This window comes from Heterodontus francisci, chromosome 28 (genome assembly GCF_036365525.1).
Source record: "Heterodontus francisci isolate sHetFra1 chromosome 28, sHetFra1.hap1, whole genome shotgun sequence".
NCBI classification, from domain to species: Eukaryota; Metazoa; Chordata; class Chondrichthyes; order Heterodontiformes; family Heterodontidae; genus Heterodontus; species Heterodontus francisci.
Genome location: NC_090398.1, coordinates 44,352,163 through 44,369,902, shown reverse-complemented (window position 1 = coordinate 44,369,902; position 17,740 = coordinate 44,352,163).

Genomic DNA, 17,740 nt, shown 5'->3' with positions numbered 1-17,740 from the left:
CCCACACACTGAAACCCTTCCCCACAAACTGAAATCCTTCCCCACACACTGAAACCCCTTCCCCACTCGCTGAAACCATTCCCACACACTGAAACCATTCCCCACACACTGAAACCCTTCCCCACATAGTGAAACCCCTTCCCCACACACTGAAATCCTTCCCCACACACTGAAAACCTTCCCCACATACTGAATCACCTTCCCCACACAGTGAAACACCTTCCCCGCACAGTGAAACCCTACCCCACACACTGAAACCCTTCCCCACACACTGAAACCCTTCCCCACACACTGAAACCCCTTCCCCACACACTGAAACCCATCCCCACACACGGAAACACTTCCCCACACACAGAAACCCCTTCCCCACACATTGAAACACAATCCACACACTGTGAAACCCCTCCCCACACACTGAAACACTTCCCCACACACATGAAACCCCTTCACCCCACACTGAAACACCTTCCACACACAGTGAAACCACTTCCCCACACACTGAAACCATTCCCCACACAGTGAAACCATTCCCCACACACTGAAATCCCTTCCCCTCACAGTGAAACACCTTCCCCACACACTGAATACCTTCCCCACACACTGAAACCCTTCCCCACACACTGAAACCCGTCCGCACACACTGAAACCATTTCCCACACACTGAATCCCCTGCCCCACACACTGAAACCACATCCCCACAAATTGAAACACCTTCCCCACACACTGAAACCCTTCCCCACACACTGAAACCCCTTCCCCACACACTGAAACCATTCCCCACACACTGAAACCACTTCCCCACACAGTGAAACCCCTTCCCCACACACTGAACCACATTCCCCACACACTGAAACCCCTTCCACTCACACTGAAACACCTTCCCCACACACTGAAACCCCTTGCCCACACACTGAATCACCTTCCCCACACACTGAAACCCCTTCCCCACACAGAGAAACCCCTTCCCCACACTGTGAAACCCCTTCCCCACACACTGAAACCCCTTGCCCACACAGTGAAACCCATTCCCCACACACTGAAACCATTCCCCACACACTGAAACCATTCCCCACAAACTGAAACCCTTCCCCGCACACTGAAACCCCTTCACAACACACTGAAACCATTCCCCACACACTGAAACCCCTTCCCCACACACTGAAATCCTTCCCCACACACTGAAACCCCTTCCCCACACACTGAAACGATTCACCACACACTGAAACCACTTCCCTACATAGTGAAACCCCTTCCCCACACACTGAAACCATTCAACACACACTGAAACCCCTTCCCCACACACTGAACCACATTCCCCACACACTGAAACCCCTTCCACACACACTGAAACCCCTCCCCCACACACTGAAACCATTCCCCACACACTGAAACCCCTTCCACACACAGTGAAACCCCTTCCCCACACACTGAAACCCCTTCCCCACACACTGAAACCCCTTCCCCACACACTGAAACCATTCCCCCCACACAGAAACCCCTTCACCACACACTGAAAAGCCCTTGCCCACACACTGAAACCCCTTCCCCACACAGAGAATCCCCTTCCCCACACACTGAAAAGCCCGTCCCCACACACTGAAACCCCGTCCCCACACACTGAAACCCCTTCCCCACACACTGAAACCCTTCCCCACACACTGAAACCCCTTCCCCACACACTGAAACCATTCCCCACACACTGAAACCACTTCCCTGCACAGTGAAACCCCTTCCCCACACACTGAACCACATTCTGCACACACTGAGACCACTGCCACACACACTGAAACCCCTTCCCCACACACTGAAACCACTTCCCCGCACAGTGAAACCCCTTCCCCACACACTGAAGCCATTACCCACACACTGAAACCCCTTCCAAACACACTGAAACCTCTTCCCCACACACTGAAACCCCTTCCCCACACACTGAAACCATTCCCCACACACTGAAACCCCTTCCCCACACACTGAAACCCCTTTCCCACACACTGAAACCCTTTCCCCACACACTTAAACAATTCCCCACACACTGAAACCCCTTCCCCGCACACTGACACCCCTTCCCCACACAGTGAAACCCCTTCCCCACACACTGAAACCCCTTCCCTACACACTGAAACCATTCCCCACACACTGAAACCCCTTCACCACACACTGAAACTCTTTCCCACACACTGAATCCCCTTTCCCACACACTGAAACCCCTTCCCCACACACTGAAATCCTTTCCCCACACACTGAAACAATTCCCCACACACTGAAACACATTCCCCACACAGTGAAACCCCTTCCCCACACACTGAAACCACTTGCGCACACAGTGAAACCCATTCCCCACACACTTAAACCATTCCCCACACACTGGAACCCTTCCCCACAAACTCTAACCCATCCCCGCACACTGAAACCCCTTCCCCGCACACTTGAACCCCTTGCCCACACAGTGAAACCCCTTTCCCACACACTGAAACCCCTTCAGTACACACTGAAACCATTCCCCACACACTGAAAGCCATTCCCCACACCCTGAAACCCCTTCACCACACACTGTAACATTTCCCCACACACTGAAAGCCCTTCCGCACACACGGAAACCTCTTCCCCACACAGTGACACCATTCCCCACACACTGAAACCCCTTCCCCACACATTGAAACCCATCCCCACACTCGGAAACACTTCCCCACACACAGAAACCACTTCCCCACACATTGAAACACAATCCACACACTGTGACACCCCTCCCCACACACTGAAACACTTCCCCACACACATGAAACCCCTTCACCCCACACTGAAACACCTTCCACACACAATGAAACCACTTCCCCACACACTGAAACCATTCCCCACACAGTGAAACCATTCCCCACACACTGAAATCCCTTCCCCTCACAGTGAAACCCCTTCCCCACACACTGAAATCCCTTCCCCTCACAGTGAAACCCCTTCCCCACACACTGAATACCTTCCCCACACACTGAAACCCTTCCCCACACACTGAAACCCGTCCCCACACACTGAAACCATTTCCCACTCACTGAATCCCCTGCCCCACACACTGAAATCACATCCCCACAAATTGAAACACCTTCCCCACACACTGAAACCCTTCCCCACACACTGAAACCCCTTCCCCAAACACTGAAACCATTCCCCACACACTGAAACCACTTCCCCACACAGTGAAACCCCTTCCCCACACACTGAACCACATTCCCCACACACTGAAACCCCTTCCACTCACACTGAAACACCTTCCCCACACACTGAAACCCCTTGCCCACACACTGAATCACCTTCCCCACACACTGAAACCCCTTCCCCACACAGAGAAACCCCTTCCCCACACTGTGAAACCCCTTCCCCACACACTGAAACCCCTTGCCCACACAGTGAAACCCATTCCCCACACACTGAAACCATTCCCCACACACTGTAACCATTCCCCACAAACTGAAACCCTTCCCCGCACACTGAAACCCCTTCACAACACACTGAAACCATTCCCCACACACTGAAACCCCTTCCCCACACACTGAAACCCTTCGCCACACACTGAAACCCCTTCCCCACACACTGAAACGATTCACCACACACTGAAACCACTTTGCTACATAGTGAAACCCCTTCCCCACACACTGAAACCATTCCCCACACACTGAAACCAGTTCCCCACACACTGAACCACATTCCCCACACACTGAAACCCCTTCCACACACACTGAAACCCCTTACCCACACACTGAAACCATTCCCCACACACTGAAACCCCTTCCACACACAGTGAAACCCCTTCCCCACACACTGAAACCCCTTCCCTACACACTGAAACCCCTTCCCAACACACTGAAACCCCTTCCCCACACACTGAAACCATTCCCCACACACTGAAACCCCTTCCCCACACACTGAAAAGCCCTTGCCCACACACTGAAACCCCTTCCCCACACAGAGAATCCCCTTCCCCACACACTGAAAAGCCGTCCCCACACACTGAAACCCCGTCCCCACATACTGAAACCCCTTCCCCACACACTGAAACCCTTCCCCACACACTGAAACCCCTTCCCCACACACTGAAACCATTCCCCACACACTGAAACCACTTCCCTGCACAGTGAAACCCCTTCCCCACACACTGAACCACATTCTGCACACACTGAGACCACTGCCACACACACGGAAACCACTTCCCTGCACAGTGAAACCCCTTCCCCACACACTGAAGCCATTACCCACACATTGAAACCCCTTCCAAACACACTGAAACCTCTTCCCCACACACTGAAACCCCTTCCCCACACACTGAAACCATTCCCCACACACTGAAACCCCTTCCCCACACACTGAAACCCCTTGCCCACTCACTGAAACCCTTTCCCCACACACTTAAACAATTCCCCACACACTGAAACCCCTTCCCCACACACTGAAACCCCTTCCCTACACACTGAAACCATTCCCCACACACTGAAACCCCTTCACCACACACTGAAACTCTTCCCCACACACTGAAACCATTCCCCACACACTGAAACCACTTCCCCGCACAGTGAAACCCCTTCCCCACACACTGAAGCCATTACCCACACACTGAAACCCCTTCCAAACACACTGAAACCTCTTCCCCACACACTGAAACCCCTTCCCCACACACTGAAACCATTCCCCACACACTGAAACCCCTTCCCCACACACTGAAACCCCTTGCCCACACACTGAAACCCTTTCCCCACACACTTAAACAATTCCCCACACACTGAAACCCCTTCCCCGCACACTGACACCCCTTCCCCACACAGTGAAACCCCTTCCCCACACACTGAAACCCCTTCCCTACACACTGAAACCATTCCCCACACACTGAAACCCCTTCACCACACACTGAAACTCTTTCCCACACACTGAATCCCCTTTCCCACACACTGAAACCCCTTCCCCACACACTGAAATCCTTTCCCCACACACTGAAACAACTTGCGCACACAGTGAAACCCATTCCCCACACACTTAAACCATTCCCCATACACTGAAACCCTTCCCCACAAACTGAAACCCATCCCCGCACACTGAAACCCCTTCCCCGCACACTGAAACCCCTTGCCCACACAGTGAAACCCCTTCCCCACACACTGAAACCCCTTCAGTACACACTGAAACCATTCCCCACACACTGAAAGCCATTCCCCACACCCTGAAACCCCTTCACCACACACTGTAACATTTCCCCACACACTGAAAGCCCTTCCGCACACACGGAAACCTCTTCCCCACACACTGACACCATTCCCCACACACTGAAACCCCTTCCCCACACACTGAAACCCCTTCCCCACACACTGAAACCATTCCCCACACACTGAAACCATTCCCCACACACTGAAACCATTCCCCACACACTGAAACCCTTCCCCACACACTGAAACCATTCCCCACACAGTGAATCCCATTCCCCACACACTGAAACCATTCCCAACACACTGCTACACCTTCCCCACACACTGAAACCGTTCCCCACACACTGAAACCCCTTCCCCACACACTGAAACCCTTCACAACACACTGAAAACATTCCCCACATAGTGAAACCCCTTACCCACACACTGAAACCATTCCCCACACACTGAAACCTCTTCCCCACACACTGAAACCATTCCCCACACACTGAAACCATTTTCCACACACTGAAACCCTTCTCCACACAGTGAAACCATTCCCCACACACTGAAACCATTCCCCACACACTGAAACCCCTTCCACACACACTGAAACCCCTTCCCCACACACTGAAACCATTCCCCACACACTGAAACCCTTCCCCACATAGTGAAACACCTTCCCCACACACTGAAATCCTTCCCCACACACTGAAAACCTTCCCCACATACTGAATCACCTTCCCCACACACTGAAACCCCTTCCCCGCACAGTGAAACCCTACCCCACACACTGAAACCCTTCCCCACACACTGAAACCCCTTCCCCACACACTGAAACCCTTCCCCACAAACTGAAACCCATCCCCGCACACTGAAAACCCTTCCCCGCACACTGAAACCACTTCCCCACACAGTGAAACCCCTTCCCCACACACTGAACCACATTCCCCACACACTGAAACCCCTTCCACTCACACTGAAACACCTTCCCCACACACTGAAACCCCTTGCCCACACACTGAATCACCTTCCCCACACACTGAAACCCCTTCCCCACACAGAGAAACCCCTTCCCCACACTGTGAAACCCCTTCCCCACACACTGAAACCCCTTGCCCACACAGTGAAACCCATTCCCCACACACTGAAACCATTCCCCACACACTGAAACCATTCCCCACAAACTGAAACCCTTCCCCGCACACTGAAACCCCTTCACAACACACTGAAACCATTCCCCACACACTGAAACCCCTTCCCCACACACTGAAACCCTTCCCCACACACTGAAACCCCTTCCCCACACACTGAAACGATTCACCACACACTGAAACCACTTCCCTACATAGTGAAACCCCTTCCCCACACACTGAAACCATTCCCCACACACTGAAACCAGTTCCCCACACACTGAACCAATTTCCCCACACACTGAAACCTCTTCCACACACACTGAAACCCCTTCCCCACACACTGAAACCATTCCCCACACACTGAAACCCCTTCCACACACAGTGAAACCCCTTCCCCACACACTGAAACCCCTTCCCCACACACTGAAACTCTTTCCCACACACTGAATCCCCTTTCCCACACACTGAAACCCCTTCCCCACACACTGAAATCCTTTCCCCACACACTGAAACAATTCCCCACACACTGAAACACATTCCCCACACAGTGAAACCCCTTCCCCACACACTGAAACCACTTGCGCACACAGTGAAACCCATTCCCCACACACTTAAACCATTCCCCACACACTGGAACCCTTCCCCACAAACTCTAACCCATCCCCGCACACTGAAACCCCTTCCCCGCACACTTGAACCCCTTGCCCACACAGTGAAACCCCTTTCCCACACACTGAAACCCCTTCAGTACACACTGAAACCATTCCCCACACACTGAAAGCCATTCCCCACACCCTGAAACCCCTTCACCACACACTGTAACATTTCCCCACACACTGAAAGCCCTTCCGCACACACGGAAACCTCTTCCCCACACAGTGACACCATTCCCCACACACTGAAACCCCTTCCCCACACATTGAAACCCATCCCCACACTCGGAAACACTTCCCCACACACAGAAACCACTTCCCCACACATTGAAACACAATCCACACACTGTGACACCCCTCCCCACACACTGAAACACTTCCCCACACACATGAAACCCCTTCACCCCACACTGAAACACCTTCCACACACAATGAAACCACTTCCCCACACACTGAAACCATTCCCCACACAGTGAAACCATTCCCCACACACTGAAATCCCTTCCCCTCACAGTGAAACCCCTTCCCCACACACTGAAATCCCTTCCCCTCACAGTGAAACCCCTTCCCCACACACTGAATACCTTCCCCACACACTGAAACCCTTCCCCACACACTGAAACCCGTCCCCACACACTGAAACCATTTCCCACTCACTGAATCCCCTGCCCCACACACTGAAATCACATCCCCACAAATTGAAACACCTTCCCCACACACTGAAACCCTTCCCCACACACTGAAACCCCTTCCCCAAACACTGAAACCATTCCCCACACACTGAAACCACTTCCCCACACAGTGAAACCCCTTCCCCACACACTGAACCACATTCCCCACACACTGAAACCCCTTCCACTCACACTGAAACACCTTCCCCACACACTGAAACCCCTTGCCCACACACTGAATCACCTTCCCCACACACTGAAACCCCTTCCCCACACAGAGAAACCCCTTCCCCACACTGTGAAACCCCTTCCCCACACACTGAAACCCCTTGCCCACACAGTGAAACCCATTCCCCACACACTGAAACCATTCCCCACACACTGTAACCATTCCCCACAAACTGAAACCCTTCCCCGCACACTGAAACCCCTTCACAACACACTGAAACCATTCCCCACACACTGAAACCCCTTCCCCACACACTGAAACCCTTCGCCACACACTGAAACCCCTTCCCCACACACTGAAACGATTCACCACACACTGAAACCACTTCCCTACATAGTGAAACCCCTTCCCCACACACTGAAACCATTCCCCACACACTGAAACCAGTTCCCCACACACTGAACCACATTCCCCACACACTGAAACCCCTTCCACACACACTGAAACCCCTTACCCACACACTGAAACCATTCCCCACACACTGAAACCCCTTCCACACACAGTGAAACCCCTTCCCCACACACTGAAACCCCTTCCCTACACACTGAAACCCCTTCCCAACACACTGAAACCCCTTCCCCACACACTGAAACCATTCCCCACACACTGAAACCCCTTCCCCACACACTGAAAAGCCCTTGCCCACACACTGAAACCCCTTCCCCACACAGAGAATCCCCTTCCCCACACACTGAAAAGCCGTCCCCACACACTGAAACCCCGTCCCCACATACTGAAACCCCTTCCCCACACACTGAAACCCTTCCCCACACACTGAAACCCCTTCCCCACACACTGAAACCATTCCCCACACACTGAAACCACTTCCCTGCACAGTGAAACCCCTTCCCCACACACTGAACCACATTCTGCACACACTGAGACCACTGCCACACACACGGAAACCACTTCCCTGCACAGTGAAACCCCTTCCCCACACACTGAAGCCATTACCCACACATTGAAACCCCTTCCAAACACACTGAAACCTCTTCCCCACACACTGAAACCCCTTCCCCACACACTGAAACCATTCCCCACACACTGAAACCCCTTCCCCACACACTGAAACCCCTTGCCCACTCACTGAAACCCTTTCCCCACACACTTAAACAATTCCCCACACACTGAAACCCCTTCCCCACACACTGAAACCCCTTCCCTACACACTGAAACCATTCCCCACACACTGAAACCCCTTCACCACACACTGAAACTCTTCCCCACACACTGAAACCATTCCCCACACACTGAAACCACTTCCCCGCACAGTGAAACCCCTTCCCCACACACTGAAGCCATTACCCACACACTGAAACCCCTTCCAAACACACTGAAACCTCTTCCCCACACACTGAAACCCCTTCCCCACACACTGAAACCATTCCCCACACACTGAAACCCCTTCCCCACACACTGAAACCCCTTGCCCACACACTGAAACCCTTTCCCCACACACTTAAACAATTCCCCACACACTGAAACCCCTTCCCCGCACACTGACACCCCTTCCCCACACAGTGAAACCCCTTCCCCACACACTGAAACCCCTTCCCTACACACTGAAACCATTCCCCACACACTGAAACCCCTTCACCACACACTGAAACTCTTTCCCACACACTGAATCCCCTTTCCCACACACTGAAACCCCTTCCCCACACACTGAAATCCTTTCCCCACACACTGAAACCACTTGCGCACACAGTGAAACCCATTCCCCACACACTTAAACCATTCCCCATACACTGAAACCCTTCCCCACAAACTGAAACCCATCCCCGCACACTGAAACCCCTTCCCCGCACACTGAAACCCCTTGCCCACACAGTGAAACCCCTTCCCCACACACTGAAACCCCTTCAGTACACACTGAAACCATTCCCCACACACTGAAAGCCATTCCCCACACCCTGAAACCCCTTCACCACACACTGTAACATTTCCCCACACACTGAAAGCCCTTCCGCACACACGGAAACCTCTTCCCCACACACTGACACCATTCCCCACACACTGAAACCCCTTCCCCACACACTGAAACCCCTTCCCCACACACTGAAACCATTCCCCACACACTGAAACCATTCCCCACACACTGAAACCATTCCCCACACACTGAAACCCTTCCCCACACACTGAAACCATTCCCCACACAGTGAATCCCATTCCCCACACACTGAAACCATTCCCAACACACTGCTACACCTTCCCCACACACTGAAACCGTTCCCCACACACTGAAACCCCTTCCCCACACACTGAAACCCTTCACAACACACTGAAAACATTCCCCACATAGTGAAACCCCTTACCCACACACTGAAACCATTCCCCACACACTGAAACCTCTTCCCCACACACTGAAACCATTCCCCACACACTGAAACCATTTTCCACACACTGAAACCCTTCTCCACACAGTGAAACCATTCCCCACACACTGAAACCATTCCCCACACACTGAAACCCCTTCCACACACACTGAAACCCCTTCCCCACACACTGAAACCATTCCCCACACACTGAAACCCTTCCCCACATAGTGAAACACCTTCCCCACACACTGAAATCCTTCCCCACACACTGAAAACCTTCCCCACATACTGAATCACCTTCCCCACACACTGAAACCCCTTCCCCGCACAGTGAAACCCTACCCCACACACTGAAACCCTTCCCCACACACTGAAACCCCTTCCCCACACACTGAAACCCTTCCCCACAAACTGAAACCCATCCCCGCACACTGAAAACCCTTCCCCGCACACTGAAACCACTTCCCCACACAGTGAAACCCCTTCCCCACACACTGAACCACATTCCCCACACACTGAAACCCCTTCCACTCACACTGAAACACCTTCCCCACACACTGAAACCCCTTGCCCACACACTGAATCACCTTCCCCACACACTGAAACCCCTTCCCCACACAGAGAAACCCCTTCCCCACACTGTGAAACCCCTTCCCCACACACTGAAACCCCTTGCCCACACAGTGAAACCCATTCCCCACACACTGAAACCATTCCCCACACACTGAAACCATTCCCCACAAACTGAAACCCTTCCCCGCACACTGAAACCCCTTCACAACACACTGAAACCATTCCCCACACACTGAAACCCCTTCCCCACACACTGAAACCCTTCCCCACACACTGAAACCCCTTCCCCACACACTGAAACGATTCACCACACACTGAAACCACTTCCCTACATAGTGAAACCCCTTCCCCACACACTGAAACCATTCCCCACACACTGAAACCAGTTCCCCACACACTGAACCAATTTCCCCACACACTGAAACCTCTTCCACACACACTGAAACCCCTTCCCCACACACTGAAACCATTCCCCACACACTGAAACCCCTTCCACACACAGTGAAACCCCTTCCCCACACACTGAAACCCCTTCCCCACACACTGAAACCCCTTCCCAACACACTGAAACCCCTTCCCCACACACTGAAACCATTCCCCACACACTGAAAGCCCTTCCCCACACACTGAAAAGCCCTTGCCCACAAACTGAAACCCCTTCCCCACACAGAGAATCCCCTTCCCCACACACTGAAAAGCCGTCCCCACACACTGAAACCCCGTCCCCACACACTGAAACCCCTTCCCCACACACTGAAACCCTTCCCCACACACTGAAACCCCTTCCCCACACACTGAAACCATTCCCCACACACTGAAACCACTTCCCTGCACAGTGAAACCCCTTCCCCACACACTGAACCACATTCTGCACACACTGAGACCACTGCCACACACACGGAAACCACTTCCCCGCACAGTGAAACCCCTTCCCCACACACTGAAGCCATTACCCACACACTGAAACCCCTTCCAAACACACTGAAACCTCTTCCCCACACACTGAAACCCCTTCCCCACACACTGAAACCATTCCCCACACACTGAAACCCCTTCCCCACACACTGAAACCCCTTGCCCACACACTGAAACCCTTTCCCCACACACTTAAACAATTCCCCACACACTGAAACCCCTTCCCCGCACACTGACACCCCTTCCCCACACAGTGAAACCCCTTCCCCACACACTGAAACCCCTTCCCTACACACTGAAACCATTCCCCACACACTGAAACCCCTTCACCACACACTGAAACTCTTCCCCACACACTGAAACCATTCCCCACACACTGAAACCACTTCCCCGCACAGTGAAACCCCTTCCCCACACACTGAAGCCATTACCCACACACTGAAACCCCTTCCAAACACACTGAAACCTCTTCCCCACACACTGAAACCCCTTCCCCACACACTGAAACCATTCCCCACACACTGAAACCCCTTCCCCACACACTGAAACCCCTTGCCCACACACTGAAACCCTTTCCCCACACACTTAAACAATTCCCCACACACTGAAACCCCTTCCCCGCACACTGACACCCCTTCCCCACACAGTGAAACCCCTTCCCCACACACTGAAACCCCTTCCCTACACACTGAAACCATTCCCCACACACTGAAACCCCTTCACCACACACTGAAACTCTTTCCCACACACTGAATCCCCTTTCCCACACACTGAAACCCCTTCCCCACACACTGAAATCCTTTCCCCACACACTGAAACAATTCCCCACACACTGAAACACATTCCCCACACAGTGAAACCCCTTCCCCACACACTGAAACCACTTGCGCACACAGTGAAACCCATTCCCCACACACTTAAACCATTCCCCATACACTGAAACCCTTCCCCACAAACTGAAACCCATCCCCGCACACTGAAACCCCTTCCCCGCACACTGAAACCCCTTGCCCGCACAGTGAAACCCCTTCCCCACACACTGAAACCCCTTCAGTACACACTGAAACCATTCCCCACACACTGAAAGCCATTCCCCACACCCTGAAACCCCTTCACCACACACTGTAACATTTCCCCACACACTGAAAGCCCTTCCGCACACACGGAAACCTCTTCCCCACACACTGACACCATTCCCCACACACTGAAACCCCTTCCCCACACACTGAAACCCCTTCCCCACACACTGAAACCATTCCCCACACACTGAAACCATTCCCCACACACTGAAACCATTCCCCACACACTGAAACCCTTCCCCGCACACTGAAACCATTCCCCACACAGTGAATCCCATTCCCCACACACTGAAACCATTCCCAACACACTGCTACACCTTCCCCACACACTGAAACCGTTCCCCACACACTGAAACCCCTTCCCCACACACTGAAACCCTTCACAACACACTGAAAACATTCCCCACATAGTGAAACCCCTTACCCACACACTGAAACCATTCCCCACACACTGAAACCTCTTCCCCACACACTGAAACCATTCCCAACACACTGAAACCATTTTCCACACACTGAAACCCTTCTCCACACAGTGAAACCATTCCCCACACACTGAAACCATTCCCCACACACTGAAACCCCTTCCACACACACTGAAACCCCTTCCCCACACACTGAAACCATTCCCCACACACTGAAACCCTTCCCCACATAGTGAAACACCTTCCCAACACACTGAAATCCTTCCCCACACACTGAAAACCTTCCCCACATACTGAATCACCTTCCCCACACACTGAAACACCTTCCCCGCACAGTGAAACCCTACCCCACACACTGAAACCCTTCCCCACACACTGAAACCCCTTCCCCACACACTGAAACCCTTCCCCACAAACTGAAACCCATCCCCGCACACTGAAAACCCTTCCCCGCACACTGAAATCCCTTCCCCACACAGTGAAACCCCTTCCCCACACACTGAAACCCCTTCAGTACACACTGAAACCATTCCCCACACACTGAAACCCCTTCACCACACACTGTAACCATTCGCCACACACTGAAAGCCCTTTCCCACACAGTTAAACCCCTTCCCCACACACTGAAACCCCTTGACGACACAGTGAAAACCATTCCCCACACACTGAAACCATTCCCCACACACTGAAACCCTTCCCCACAAACTGAAATACTTCCCCGCACACTGAAACCCCTTCCCCGCACACTGAAACCCCTTCCCCACACAGTGAAACCCCTTCCCCACACTCTGAAACCCCTTCCCTACACACTGAAACCATTCCCCACACACAGAAACCCCTTCACCACACACTGAAGCACTTCCCCACACACAGAAACCCCTTCCCCACACATTGAAACACAATCCACACACAGTGAAACCCCTCCCCACACACTGAAACACTTCCCCACACACTGAAACCCCTTCCCCACACACTGAAACCCTTCCCCACACACTGAAACCCCTTCCCCACACACTGAAACCCCTTCCCCACACACTGAAACCCTTCCCCACACACTGAAACCCCTTCCCCACATACTGAAACCCCTTCCCCACACACTGAAACACCTTCCCCACACACTGAAACCCCTTCCACACACAGTTCAACCCTTCCCCACACACTGAAACCCCTTCCCCACACACTGAAACCCCTTCCCCACACACTCAATCCCCTTCCACACACACTGAAACCCCTTCCGCACACAAAGAAACACCTTCCCCAAACACTGAAACCACCTGCCCGCACACTGAAACACCTTTCGCACACACTGAAACACATTCCGCACACACTGAAACACCTTCCCAACACACTGAAACCCCTTCCACACACACTGAAACACCTTCCCCACACACCGAAACCCCTTCCACACACAGTTCAACCCTTCCCCACACACTGAAACCCCTTCCCCACACACTGAAACCCCTTCCCCACACACTGAATCCCCTTCCACACACACTGAAACACCTTCCGCACACAAAGAAACACCTTCCCCACACACTGAAACCCCTTCCACAGACAGTTCAACACTTCCCCACACACTGAAACCCCTTCCCCACACACTGAAACCGCTTCCCCACACAATGAATCCCCTTCCACACACACTGAAACACATTCAGCACACACTGAAACACCTTCCCAACACACTGAAACCCCTTCCTCACACTCTGAAACACCTTCCCCACTCCCTGTAACACGTTCCGCACACAGTGAAACACCTTCCCCACACACTGAAACCACTTCCCCACACACTGAAACCCCTTCCGCACAGTGAAACCCTTCCCCACACACTGAAACCCCTTCCCCACACACTGAAACGCATCCCCACACACTAAAACCCCTTCCCCACACACTGAAACACATCCCCACACACTGAAACACCTTCCTCACACACTGAAACCCCTTCCCCACAGACTGAAACCCCTTCCGCACACATTGAAACCCATCCCCACACACTGAAACCCATTCCCCACACACTGAAACACATCCCCACACACAGAAACCCCTTCCCCACGCACTGAAACCCCTTCCGCACACACTGAAACATCTTCCCCACACACTGAAACCCCTTCCCCTCACACTGAAACACCTTCCGCACACACTGAAACCCCTTCCGCACACACTGAAACGCCTTCCCCACACCTTGAAACGCTTTCCCCACACACTGCAGCCCCTTCCCCACACACTGAAACCCCTTCCCCCACACTGTAACCCTTCCCCACACACTGAAACACTTCCCCACGCACTGAAACACCTTCCCCACAAACTGTAACACCTTCCCCACACACTGAAACCCCTTCCCCACACACTGTAACCCTTCCCCACACACTGAAACACTTCCCCACGCATTGAAACCCCTTCCCCACACACTGAAACCCGTCCCCACACACTGAAACCCTTCCCCACACACTGAAACCCCTTTCCCACATACTGAGACCCGTTCCCCACACACTGAAACACCTTCCCCACACACTGAAACACCTTCCCCACACACTGAAACCTCTTCCCCACAGACTGTAACCCTTCCCCACACACTGAAACACTTCCCCACACACTGAAACCCCTTCCCCACAAACTGAAAACCCTTCACCACACACTGAAACCCCTTCCCCACTCACTGAAAACCTTCCCCACGCACTGAAACCCCTTCCCCACGCACTGAAACCCGTCCCCACACACTGAAACCCCTTTCCCACATACAGAAACCCCTTCCCCACACACTGAAACACCTTCCCCACACACTGAAACCCCTTCCGCGCACAGTTAAACCCTTCCGCACACTTTGAAACCCCTTCCCCACACACTGAAACCCATTCCCCACACACTGAATCCCCTTCCGCACACAATGAAACACCTTCCCCACACAATGAAACACCTTCCCCACACAATGAAACAACTTCCCCACACACTGAAACCACTTCCCCACACACTGAAACACCTTCCGCACTCACTGAAATCCCTTCAGCACACACTGAAACAACTTCCCAACACACGGAAACCCCTTCCCCACACTCTGAAACCCCGTCCCCACACACTGAAACCCCTTCCACGCACACTGATACACCGTCCCCACACTCTGAAACCCCTTCCCCACACTCTGAAACCCCTTCCCTACACACTGAAACCCCTTCCGCACACACTGAAACACCTTCTTCACACACTGAAATCACTTCCCCACACACTGAAACCATTCCCCACACACTGAAACCCCATCCGCAAACACTGAAACCCATCCCCACGCACTGAAACCCATCCCCACACACTGAAACCCATCCCCACACACTGAAACACCTTCCCCACACACTGAAACCCATCCCCACACACTGAAGCACATACCCACGCACTGAAACACCTTCCCCACACACTGAAAACCCTTCCCCACACACTGAAACAACTTCCCCACACACTGAAACACCTTCCCCACACACTGAAATCCCATCCCCACACACTGAACCCCTTCCCCACATTCTGAAACCCCTTCCCCACATTCTGAAACCCCTTCCCCACACACTGAAACACCTTCCCCACTCACTGAAACACATTCCCCACAGACGGAAACACCTTCCGCATGCAATGAAACCCATCCCCACAAATAGAATCCCATCCCCACACTCTGAAGCACCTTCCCCACACACTGAAACTCCTTCCGCATACACTGAAACACATCCCCACACACTGAAACCCATCCCCACACACTGAAACATCTTCCCCACACACTGAAACCATTCCCCACACACTGAAACTCCTTCCGCATACACTGAAACACATCCCCACACACTGAAACCCATCCCCACACACTGAAACATCTTCCCCACACACTGAAACCATTCCCCACACACTGAAACACATCCCCACATACTGAAACCCCTTCCCCACACACTGAAAGACCTTCCCCACACACTGAAACGATTCCCCACACACTAAAACACCTTCCCCACACACTGAAACACCTTCCCCACACACTGAAAAACCATCCCGAAACACTGAAACACCTTTCCCACACACTGAAACCCTTTCCGCACACACTGGAACCCTTCCCCACAAACTGAAACACCTTCCCAAAACACTGAAACCCCTTCCCCACACAATGAAACAGCTACCCACCACACTGAAACCCCTTCCGCACACACTGAATCACCTTCCACACACACTGAAAACCCTCCCCACACACTGAAACCCTTCCCCACACACTGAAACCCCTTACCCACACACTGAAACACCTTCCCCACATACTGTAACACATTCCCCACACACTGAAAACCCTACCCCACACACTGAAACACCTTCCCCACACACCGAAACATCTTCCCCACACACTGAAACCCCTTCTGCACACACTGAAGCAACTTCCCCACACACTGAAACCCTTCCACACCCACTGAAACACCTTCCCCACACACTGAAACACTTCCCCACACACTGAAACACCTTCCCCACACACTGGAACCCCTACCCCACACATTGACACCCCTTCCCCACACACTGAAACACCTTACCCACACACTGAAACCCCATCCCCACACACTGCAACACATCCCCACACAAT